This window comes from Saimiri boliviensis, chromosome 13 (assembly GCF_048565385.1).
Source record: "Saimiri boliviensis isolate mSaiBol1 chromosome 13, mSaiBol1.pri, whole genome shotgun sequence".
Lineage (NCBI taxonomy): Eukaryota > Metazoa > Chordata > Mammalia > Primates > Cebidae > Saimiri > Saimiri boliviensis.
In genome coordinates this window covers 100,896,920-100,909,604 of record NC_133461.1, presented here as the reverse complement: position 1 = coordinate 100,909,604, position 12,685 = coordinate 100,896,920, and positions in this window count along the sequence as shown.

The following is a 12,685-nucleotide window of genomic DNA, read 5'->3' as shown; positions in this document are numbered from 1 at the left end:
TGCAAAGAAAATAATTTTTTTAATGAAAACAGCCTACGTGACATATGGCATACCATAAAGCAACCAAATATTCAACATTTTCATATTACAGAAGGTGAAGAGAAAATGAATGGGTTAGAAAACGTATTTGATAAAATAATAGCTGAAAACCTCCCAAGTCTAAAAATAAATTTAGACATCAAGAGGCAGGAAGCTCAGAGATTCCCAAACAGATACCATACAAAAAGGTCTTCTCTACTGTACATTATAGCCAAAGTGTTAAAAGTCAAAGATAAAGAGACAATTCTAAAAATAGCAAGAAAAAGGCATCTAGTGACTTAGAACCCCCAACAGACTAACAGTGGACTTCTCAGCAGAAACGTTACAAGCTAGGAAAGAATGGGATGATATATTCAAAGTGCTGAAAGAAAAGAAAGGTCAGCCAAAGATACCATATTTAGCACAGTTATGCTTAATAAATGATGGTCAAATAAAGTCTTTCCTAGACAAGCAAAAAGTGAGAGAATTCATCACCATCAGATCAGTCCTACAAGAAATGCTTAAGGGAGTTCTATACCTAAAAGGCAAGAGACAATATCTACCATCATGAAAACACATGAAACTATGAAACCCAGTGGTGGAGCAAACACACAAAGAAAGAAGAAAAGGTAATCAAATGTTACCACTGCAGAAAACCACCAAACCACAATGATACACAATAAGCGATAAAGAAACAAACAAAGGATATGCAAAACAACAAGAAATCAATTAACGAAATGATAGGAATAAATCTTCACATACCAATAATGACCTTGAATGCAAACAGATTAAACTTTCCACTTAAAAGATATCGACTGGATGAATGGGTGGATGAAAATACATGATCCAACTGTATACTGCCTACAAGAAACTCATCCCACCTGTAAAGATACACATGGACTGAAAGCAAAAGCATGGAAAAAGATTTTCTACACAAATAAAAACCAAAAGTGAGCAGGAGTAGCTATACTTCTATCAGATCAAAAGACAAAAACAGTACAAAAATATAAAGAAGGTCAGTATATAATGATAAAGGGATTAATTCAGCAAAATAATATAACAGTTCTAAACATATACGTACCCAATAGTGAAGCATCTAGACATATAAAGCAAATATTAGATCTGAAGGAAGAGAAATACTTCAATACCCTAATCGTTGGGAACTTCAACACTTTACTCACAGCATTAGACAGATCATTACCAGGGGTGTCCAACCTTTTGGCTTCTATGGGCCACACTGGAAGAATTGTTTTGGGTCACACCTAAAATACACTAATGATAGCTGATGAATTTAAAGAATCATCGCAAAGAAATTCGATGTTTTAAGAAAGTTTATGAATTTGTGTTGAGCCACATTCAAAGCTGCCCTGGGTTGCATGCAGCCTTTGAGTTGGACAAGCTTAATTGATCTACACAGAAAATTTAAAAAGAAAACATTGGAATTAAACTGCACATTAGAACAAATGGACCTAACAGACATTTACAGTACATTTCACCCAACAGCTACACAATATACATTCCTCTCATTCATACTTGGAACATTCTCTAGGATCAACCATATGTCAGAAGACAAAAACAAGTCTTAACAAATTTTTGAAAGTCAAAATTATGTCAAGCATCTTCTCAAACCACAAAGTAATAAAACTAAAAATTAATAACAAGAGGAACTTGGGGAACTGTACAAATACATGGAATTTAAGCAACATGCTCCTAAATGACAATTGGGAAATTAAGGGGAAAACAGAAGCATCTTTTAAAACAAATGAAAATTGAAACACAATATACTAAAACCTATGGGATACAGCAAAATCAGTGCTAAGAGAGAATTTTATGGCAGCATGTGTCTACATCAAAAAAGTCAAAATATTTCAAATGAACAATCTAACAATGTACCTTGAGGAACTAGGAAAACAAGAATAAAGCAAACTCAAAATTAGTAAAAGGAAAGAAATAATAAAGATCAGAGCAGAACCAGAGAAAACAGACTACAAAAATTACAAAGGATCGGCCAGCGTGGTGGCTCATGCTTGTGATCCCAGCACTTTGGGAAGCCAAGGCAGGCAGATTATGAGGTCAGGAGTTCAAGACTACCCTGGTCAACATGGTAAAACCCTTCTCTCCTAAAAATACAAAAAATTAGCCAGGTGTGGTGGCAGGTGTCTGTAGTCTCAGCTACTCAGGAGGCTGAGGCAGAAGAATCACTTGAACCAAGGAGATTGAGGTTGCAGTGAGCCAAGATCATGCCACTGCATTCCCGCCTGGGCAACACAGTGAGACACCACCAAAACAACAACAACAACAGCAACAACAACAAAGCCCACAGATTACTTTGAATCTGCAGATCCTTTGTAAGTACCAACATCCTTTTTCACAGAAACGGGAAAAACAATCTTACAATTCATATGGAACCAAAAGAGAGCTAGAAAAGCCAAAGCAATCCTGAGCAAAAGAACAAAGCTGGAGACATCCACTACCTAAAATCAAAACATATTATAAGGTTGTAGTAACCAAAACAGCATGCTATTGGTATTACAAAGAGACACATACACCAATGGAATAGAGAACCCAGAAATAAATAAATGTATTTACAGCTAGCTGATTTTCAACAAAGGTGCCAAGAACAAACATTGGGGAAAGGACACTCTGTCCAACAAATGGTGCTGGGAAAATTGGGTATTCATACACAGAAAACTAAGACTGGACCCCTTTCTTTCACCATACAGAAAAATCAACTCAAGAGATTAACGACTTAAATCTAAGACCTGAAACTATAAAACTACTAGAAGAAAACACAGGGGAAACACTTCAGGACTTTGGTTTGGGAAAAAATTTATGGCCAAGACCTCAAAAGCACGAGCAACAAAACCACAAATGGGACTATATTAAACTAAAAAGCTTCTACACAGCAAAGAAAACAATGAACAGAGTAAAAAGACAACTTGCTGAATGGGAGAAAATATTTGCAAACTATGCATCTGAGAAGGGACTAATACCCGGAATATACAGAAACACATACAACGCAACACCAAAAACAAAAACAAGTAATTCCCAAAATGTGGGCAAAGGACAGGAATAGACACTTCTCAAAAGAAGACATATAAATGGCCAACAGGTATACAGGAAAATGTTCTTCATTGCTAACCATTGGAGAAATGCGAATCAAAACCACAATGAGGCCGGGCACGGTGGCTCAGGCCTGTAATCCCAGCACTTTAGTAGGCCAAGGTGGGTGGATCACCTGATGTCAGGAGTTCAAGACCAGGCTGACCAACATGGTGAAACGCCATCTCTATTAAAAATATAAAAAGTTAGCCTGTGCTTGTAGTCTCAGCTACTCAGGAGGCTGAGACAGAATTACCTGGGAGGCAGAGGTGAGCCGAGATCACAACATTGCACTTCAGCCTGGGCAACAGAGTGAGACTCCATCTCAAAACAAACAAACAAACGAACAATAACCACAACGAAATATCATTTTACCCCCAGTTAGAATGGCTGTTATTAATAAGACAAAGAGTAACAGATGCTGGTGAGGATATAAAGAAAGTGAACTCTCATACACTGTGAGTGGGAATGTCAATCAGTACAACCATGGAAAATAGTATTTCTCAGAAAACTAAAAATTGAACTACCGTATGATCCTGCCACCCTCCTATTCTGTGTTTATCTAAAAAAGAAATCAGTATGTCAAAGAGATACCTATCCTCCCAACTTCACTGCAGCACTATTCACCATAATTAAGCTATGGAAACAATGTACATACCCACAAATGAATGAATGAATGAATGACAAAAATGTGAGATATATAAACACACATTATGAAATAGTATTCATACATAAAAAAGAATAAAATCATGTAATTTGCAGCAACATGGATGGAACTGCACATCATTGTATTAGGTGAGATGAACCAGGCACAGAAAGACAAATGCCATATGTTCTCATTCATATGTGGAAGCTAAAAAAAAATTGATATCACAGAGATAGAGAATAGAATGATAGATACCAGAGGCTGGGAATGGTGTGTATGCATAGAGGGAATGCAGACAGACTGGCTGGCTAATAGGTACAAAGAGACAAACATACAATACACTTAGAAGAAATAAATTCTGATGTTTGAGAGCAAAGTACAAGTTAACAACAGTGTATTGTATATTTCAAAATAGCTATAAGAGAGGACTTGAAATATTCCCAAAATATAGAAATAATAAGTACTAGAGGTGACAGACATCTCAAATACCCTGATTTGATTATCACACAGTCTATGCATGTAACAATATATTACATGTACCCCACAAACAGGTATGTTAGTATCAATAAAAAATGCAAACCAAATAATAATAATCATAGGAAGAAATATAATTGATCCACGACATATTCTTGATCATCCCTGGAAAGTCTCATTCTTGTCTTAGTATTTAATACAGATATCAACCCATCGTGTTACACTGAGATGCTAAAAATCCTTGTTTGGAAAGCCCCCAAATGCAAGGGACTCATGTTGAAATCCCATTTCAGAGGCCTGTGCAAGAAATTATCATTGCTTTCAGAATACACAGAAACTGCTAAGTTTTTCCTGCCGCTCTCTCTTGTCTACAAAACTGAGCAGAAGAGTGTGCCCTCTGGGGCCAAAAAAGCGACTCCTTCAAGATTCTGTTGCCAAGCAGGGTAACATGCTTTCAAACCCACAGCATTTTAGCCCTCAAAGGAAAGCCCAGCCCCTTCACAGCTTGGGTGTCCCGCTGGCTGGTGACAGAGCCACTGTCCTGAACTGCCACCCTCTCTGCTCGGCCCCTCCCCTCACGGCCCCTGCCCCCACTCCATGATTAGGTATGCATTTCAGATTTTGAATGGATCTCCTTGTCTGGCGTTAATTGACAGTGAAAACCCGGTTTTCAAAGCCAAGGTACAAGCACTGAAGGTAAGTGATCAGAGGACTGCCCTCGCAATAAATCACTGCCGCGCAGGTCACCGTTTGGAGTGTGAATGCAGTGTTCAATAAAGAAACACACTCCACCTTTCAGCTTCAAGCCGACCCTAGCTAATTGACCTCATTGTAGTCCCCCCATTAATCATTCTGGCACATGGGGCAAGAGGCAGTTTCACTGCTTAGGTTTGCAGGGAGGAGGGGGACAGAGTCCGTGTGGGGGTGGGTGAGGGTTGAGGGGGCAGTTATAATGTAAAAGGAAATCATAGACCATTCTGCCTTAATTAACTCATTGGATTTCCAAGTTGACCAGATATGGTTAATTTTGCTAAAGGAATGTGGGGAAGAGTGCAGGGGCCTTCATTAACGTCATGCCAGGTTGCAGGAGTTTGGGGCTGTAACCAAAGCAGATGTGAGCATCTGTAGACCATGCAGAGACCAGCAATGCCAAAGGACTGGGACGTTTGCCTAATGCTACATAATCATTCAGTGTCATCGATCTCCCCAGACCCTGATTAATACATTGCAGCAGAAGTCTTTTACAGCGGTGACTACAATTTTATTTCGCCTATTAGAAGCCCATCCCAGTTCACACCAGCCATGCAGGACGAGCTTACCCACCCCTCCCTCCCACCCCTCCAGGCCTATCCATAGCTCTGAATTCATTTTGCTTGTGCACTTCCAGGGGCCTGTTTCGGTTGAGAAATGCGGGGTGCCTTTTGCAGGTCCCTCCATTGTGCCAAGCGAACCCCACGCTGACCACAGGGAACAGAAAGGGAGCGTGAACAGAGAGGTGAATTTGAACAGCAGCTTGAGGTTTTTTTTTTTTTTTTTTTAATGCAACACAGCAAGCATAATTTGGGCACCCATGATATGCCAAGCATTGCACTGCACTAGAAAGAAACGCACACCCACATGCACACACACAACATGATTTGGTCATGCTCTTCAAGGAACTTGGAATCTGCATTGATCCATTTATATTCTCGAAATGCAAGATCTGCCTTTTTGTACCACGCTGCTTTAAATTAGGCCTTTCTAAAAGATCTGTTTCCCTAGGGTTAGTCGCAATTATTCATGAACGCAACAGTTTCACAGTTCACAGGGGTACACAAAACCCCAAAGGTCAGCAACTTTCATTTTGAGAGGAAGAGAATGAAAAAGTGAGGAGGGTGAAGGGAGAGCCGATGCTCGATGCTCACTTTATACCATGCACGTCTCCCTGCTGCTGTCTTCCCCGTGTTTCATTACTGTTAATGAACTTAATTGTTTGGTTTCAGAACGCCAGCCTGAAGGCATCACTCTCCACCCCCCTCAGCGCTGATACTCACTCTTGCTTATCTCCAAATTAACTTGTAAGCAAATACTTCAAGTCTGTGCCCTTCCCTGACAAGCACTTGGAGGAGAAAATTCAGGCCAAGACTCAAGGACGGATTCAGATGGAGCTTCGAGAAAGACAGAGTGGGTGCATTCAGATCCCCACTTGGTACTGTGTGTAATTCAATTCCACTTAACTGCATTTACGGCGTGTCTACTATATGGCCCAGTAATCATGCCAGTCATTGGGTTTAGAAGGTTGATAAAACACAGTCACTGACCTCCAGGAAGGCATGGTTTCTTACCAGCCCAGCAAACTGATCAAATTTCCTTGGTTCTATTAACAACGCAACCACACCTACGGGACCTGCAAGCTAAATAAAATAGAGAATATATACATATCTACTAAAATATATGTATTTTAGTAGATATGTATATCTACTAAACTATCTACCCCCCTTGGCCTCCCCAAGTGTTAGTATTATAGGCGTGAGCCTATAATTAAACTATAAACTATCTATATAAACTATCTATCTACTAAACTATTTACCTACCTCGGCTGCCCCAAGTGTTGGGATTATAGGCATCAGCCACTGCACCCGGCCACCTGTATATAATGTTCAAGCTAAGAAGACAGAGAGGCAAGTTTAACTATTGCATATATATATATATATATATATATATATATATATATGCAATATATATGTGTATAAAACTGTGCCAAGTTTTACGAGAGGCCAGAGAATGGTGTGAACATTTGGGCTGCACTCAGCACGCCTCACACGAGCAGCTCTCAGAATCTCCCTGTGAGAGGCTTGGGGAGACATGGAACCCTGGGTCTCACCCCCAGACATTTTGATTCTGTCATCTAGGGTGAGGCTCATGAGTTTGCATCTTTTTTCTTTTTGAAAAGGAGTCTTGCTCTGGCGCCCAGGCTGGAGTGCAACGGCATGATCTCGACTCACTGCAACCTGCCTCACCTGGGTTCAAGCCATTCCCTTGCCTCAGCCTCCTGAGTAGCTGGGACTACAGGCGTGCACCACCACACCTGGCTAATTTTTTTTTTTTCTTTGTATTTTTAGTAGAGACAGGGTTCACTATGGCCAGGATGGTCTTGATCTCCTGATCTCCTCATCTGTCCGCTTCAGCCTCCCAAAGTGCTGGGATGACAGGCGTGAGCCCCCGTGCCCGGCTGAGCCTGCATTTTTAACAAACTCCAGGGTGGTGCTGAAGGACCCCACCTTTAGGAGTCTTGAGGCTCAGAGGACAGCAAGGCAGGGCTGCCCCAGGTTCCCCACTCTCTGTCCCTGTCACCCCATCTGCAGGCAGATGCTAGCTCCAAGCCCCGTCCCTACGGACAACTGAGTCATTACCCCGCAAAGCTAATGTGGAAACAGAAAATTGACCTGGAGACCTCAGCACTTTTTCCAGCCTCATCCCCAGCCACTTCCCCGATGCTGGTCACCTTTCAAAGTGGTCTCTGCCCTGTAGTTTGGGGCTAGCTCCAAATAACCCCACCTCCACCATCCCAATTGTTAGGAGTTCATGGTACCCTGTGTGTCTCTGTAATATGATTCAAGGCCAACACACATACACACACACATACACACACACACACACACACACACACACACACACACACACACACGGCAGCTCTACTCAAGGAGAGGCACAGGCTTTGGAATCACAGATGTAGGTAGATTTCAAAGTTTGTCCATTCACAAGCTATGCAGGCTTGTGTACGTCATTTAACCTCTTCATCAAGACTCAGTACTATCCCTTGCATTACTATATTAAGTCTGAAGGGCTAGTTCTGCCCCACCATAAAGGCTAGACTTTCTATAAGAAAATTCTGGTGAATTATTGCGACTAATGGTATAGTTTGGATCTGTCCTCACCCAAATCTGACATTGAATTGTAATCTCCAGTGCTGGACATGAGGCCTGGTGGGAGGTGTTTGGATCATGGGGGCAGATGCCTCATGAACGGCTTGAGCCAACCCCTTCATGGTAAGTGAGCTCCTGCTCCGAGTTCACAGAAGATCTGGTGGTTTAAAAGTGTGTGGTACCTCCCCCACCACATTCATTGCCTCTCTCTCTCTCTCTCTCTCTCTCGCTCTCGCTCTCGCTCTCACTCATTCTCTGGCGCTCTCTCGCTCGCGCACGCTCTCTCTCTCTCTCTCTCTTTCCCCTCTTTTCCTCTTTTTCTTTCCCTTTTTCTCTCTTTCTCTTTCCTTCTTTCTCTCCCTCCTGCTTTCATCACATCATGTGCCTGCTGCCCCTTCACTTTTTACCATGATTGGAAGCTTCCTGAGGCCTCCCAAACTGATACTGCCATCATGCTTCCTGTACAGCCTGCAGAACTGTGAACAAATTAAACCTCTATTCTTTTAAATTACCCAGTCTTTTTTTTTTTATAGCAGGGCAAGAACAGCCTACCACAACTAGTCACAAAGATAACATGCCAGACCAAAAAAAAAAAAAAAAAAAAAAAAAAAAAAAAAAAACTATTCTAGTATTTCCTCTTCTTTACTCCTTCTTCTAGAAACAAAACATTCTGTCAACTTAGCACGTGAACCAGAAACAGGAACCCCTTGGAGGCTTCAACAGGAACCCCTTGGAGGCTCCCCCACCAACAGGAACCCTCTGGAGGCTGCACTGCCCTCTCCCATCCAAATCTGATTTTCTTCCAAGCCCATCACACACCTCACGTGCTTCTACGCACTCAGTGCCCACACCATTCATTTTTACATGTGGAATAATCACAACTGAAAATGTCAGATAGTCTCAAGAATTAGACATCTTTCTTGACCTTCTCAACAGTTGTGTTAGTCAGGGTTAGAGACCAGCCTGGACGACATGGCAAAACCTCATCTCTACCAAAAATACCAAAAAAAAAAAAAAAAAAAATTGGCTTAGTGTGGTGGCAGATGACTATAATTCCAGCTATTGGGGAGGCTGAGGTGGGAAGAACACCTGAGACTGTCCTCCAATAGTTTAATGCGCTATCCTAGCTTTCCTTATGGGTCTCAAGGCTTCCTCTCTTATCTCCTTTCCGGTCCAGATCTGCACATCACTATCTTGATTAAAATGATATTCAGCTTCTGGTTTAAAGTAGTATCTGAATCTGGGCCTTAATTCAATCTTTCCCAACTTCCCACTAAAGTATCTTTCAAAACACTTAAAAAAAAAAAAAAAAGATTAAAACCCAACTCAAAAGATTAAAAACAACCAAAGGAAAAGAAAATCTTCCAGACAAAATAATGCTAAAACCCAGAAGGAATCCCCAGAACCTACAGTAAAACAGAGTTTTGTTAAATAAAATCTGGCCAATTATTGTCTCATGAATCTCAGTCTTTGCTTCATAAAAAGGAGATCATTTAAAAAGAAAGGAAGATGGGAGGGAAAGAAAAGAAGGAGAAAGAGAGAGAAAAGAGAAAGGAAGATAAGTCATCCCTCCCTTACCGCTGTCTCCTGACTCAGACCCGGAAGTTGTAAGACCCAGAAACTTAGGGTGCAGGTGCCACCTTTTAGTCTCAGCAGGTACTGTTCCCCTCTGTCACACATTCTCACCCAACATTTGTTTTCTAACTGTTCAGATTTAGCAATGCCCGCCAGAGCGCACACTCCCTCCTGCTGTGGCTCCAGCAGCAGCCGGGCCTGCGGACTGTGGACATCCGGGCCCAGTTACTGATCGGATCCGGGAACAGCAGCCAGAGCACCCACATGACCCAGAAGGACCAGCAAGAAGTGATCCAGAAGTTACGAGATGGAACCCTGAACCTTCTGGTGGCCACGAGTGTGGCGGAGGAGGGGCTGGACACCCCACAGTGCAATGTGGTGGTGCGCTATGGGCTCCTGAACAATGAGATCTCCATGGTCCAGGCCAGAGGTCGTGCCCGAGCGGGTCAGAGCGTGTACTCATTTGTAGCAACTAAGGGTAGTCGGGAGCTGCAGCGGGAGCTGATCAACGAGGCGCTGGAGACGCTGATGGAGCAGGCAGTGGCTGCTGTGCAGAAAATGGACCGGGCCGAGTACCAGGCCAAGATCCAGGATCTGCAGCAGGCAGCCATGACCAAGCGGGTAGCCCAGGCAGCCCAGCGCGAGAGCCAGCGGCTGCAGTTCCCCATGGAGCACGTGCAGCTACTCTGCATCAACTGCATGGTGGCCGTGGGCCACGGCAGTGACCTGTGGAAGGTGGAGGGCGCCCACCACGTCAACGTGAACCCCAACTTCTCGATCTACTATAACGTCTCCAGAGAGCCTGTGGTCATCAACAAAGTCTTCAAGGACTGGAAGCCTGGGGGTGTCACCAGCTGCAGGAACTGTGGGGAGGTCTGGGGTCTGCAGATAATCTACAAATCGGTGAAGCTACCAGTGCTCAAAGCCGCGCTCTGAACAGGAAATGTGGGGAAAAAGTAGCAACATATGACAGCCGAGGCCAAATCCCAGTGAAAGCGTTCTTTAAATAGGAGCAGAGGTAGAAATAAACAAGGTGGCTCTATCTTCTAGGATCGGAGCAGCTATGTATTCCATCAATCGAGACAGTCGTCAGTCCAAGTAGAGGGGAAGAGCATATTACCATTAGAAAGCAGCTCTAACCCGTAGTTTCAACGCTAGCTAATCCATCAACATGCTTCAAAATAGCAGATGCACAACGCATATAAGGATGTCATAAATATCACAAAAGGAAGGAAGGATGTCAGCATCCACTGATAATTGCATATACATTTTACTAAATGTATTAGTGAAATGAATAGAAAATACGTTTGTAATTTGATTTCTGTGAAAAACAATTGGCTGGGCATGGTGGCTTACACCTGTCATACCAGCGCTTTGGGAGGCCAAGGCAGGCAGATCACCTGAGGTCAGAAGTTCAAGAACAGCCAGGCCAACAGGGTGAAACCCCATCTCTACTAAAAATGCAATAAATAAATAAATAAATAAAATAGCCAGCCATGGTGGCACACACCTATAATCCCAGCTACTCAGGAGGCTGAGGCAGGAGAATTGCTTGAACCAGGGAAATGGAGGTCGCAGTGAGCCGAGATCACACCACTGCACTCCAGCTGGGGTGACAGAGTGATACTCTGTCCAGAAAACAAAACAAAAGAAAGAAAAATTATCTGTACTTGCTTCAGGAAAATATATACTAAAATTTTAAAAGACACAGGCATGGATAAAATGTAAACTCTTCAAATCATCTCTACTTTTATATCTTGTTCAAGAGACACACAGCGAGAAAAAGAAAATCTCTTTGAATACAGCATCTAATATACTTAAAGCAAAAGCATTCTTTTAAAATCAAGAACAAAACAAAGATGTATTTAGCATTGTTGAGAAAATTTTGGTCAATGCAATAAGTCAAAAACACATTAATGAGGTATAAATATAGAAAATGATTCTTTGCAGATGATATTATTTGTCTAAAATATCCCTGAAAATCAACTAAACAATGATTGAGTCTAATACCTTTGTCAACCTTCATTTTAGAATCACCTGGAAAGCTTTTAAAAACTATCAATACCTGAGGCTCACCTCAGAAATTCTGATATAATTGTTCTTGACTGAGGCCTGGCTCCACATCTGTTTTAAAAACTCCCAGATACCTTTAATATACATCTAAGCTTGAGAACCACTGATAAAAAACATAGGAAATATCCAATATCCAATACATTTTTCTTTATGTCACCAAGGACCAATTACAAAATATGATGCAGAGAAAATTCCACTAATAACAGTATAAAACATTCATATTAATAGAATTACCCTGTGATTCAGCACTTCTAATTCTGGATATATACCCCAAATAATTTAAATAAGGAGCTCAAGGAGATGTTTTTACATTCCAGTTTATATCGGTATTACCCACAGTATAAAGAGTTGGCAGCCAATTAAGTGTTCATGGATGAATGAATGGATAAACAAAATGTGATATATATAATATGACAGAACATTCAGTCTTTTAATTGTGACTCATACAACATGAATGAAACTTGATAATGTTAAACAAAATAAGCCAATCACAAAAAGAAAAATACTTATAAACTCCATAAAGAAAAATACTTTATCTGAAGTACCCAGGGTAGTCAAATTCACAGAAATAGAAAGAATGTTGGCTGCCAACACTCTGTGATAAGAGGGAATGGGGAGTTGTTTAATGAGTAAAGAGTTTTCCTCTTGCAACATGAAGTTATATTAAAATCTGAATGAGCTGGAAATGAGCTTTACTGCTGAATTATATGCTTAAAAATGGTTAGGACGGTAAATTTTATGCTATGTCTATTTTACCACAACTTAAAGTGTTTTTAAAGTCATTTAAAAGAAAAACAAAAAAAATACTAAGTTTTAAAACAAATGTTAGATGAAAAACTTTCATATAAGGAACTGTTTCTTCATGCGATGGCTCAAAGCCATAAAGATGCCA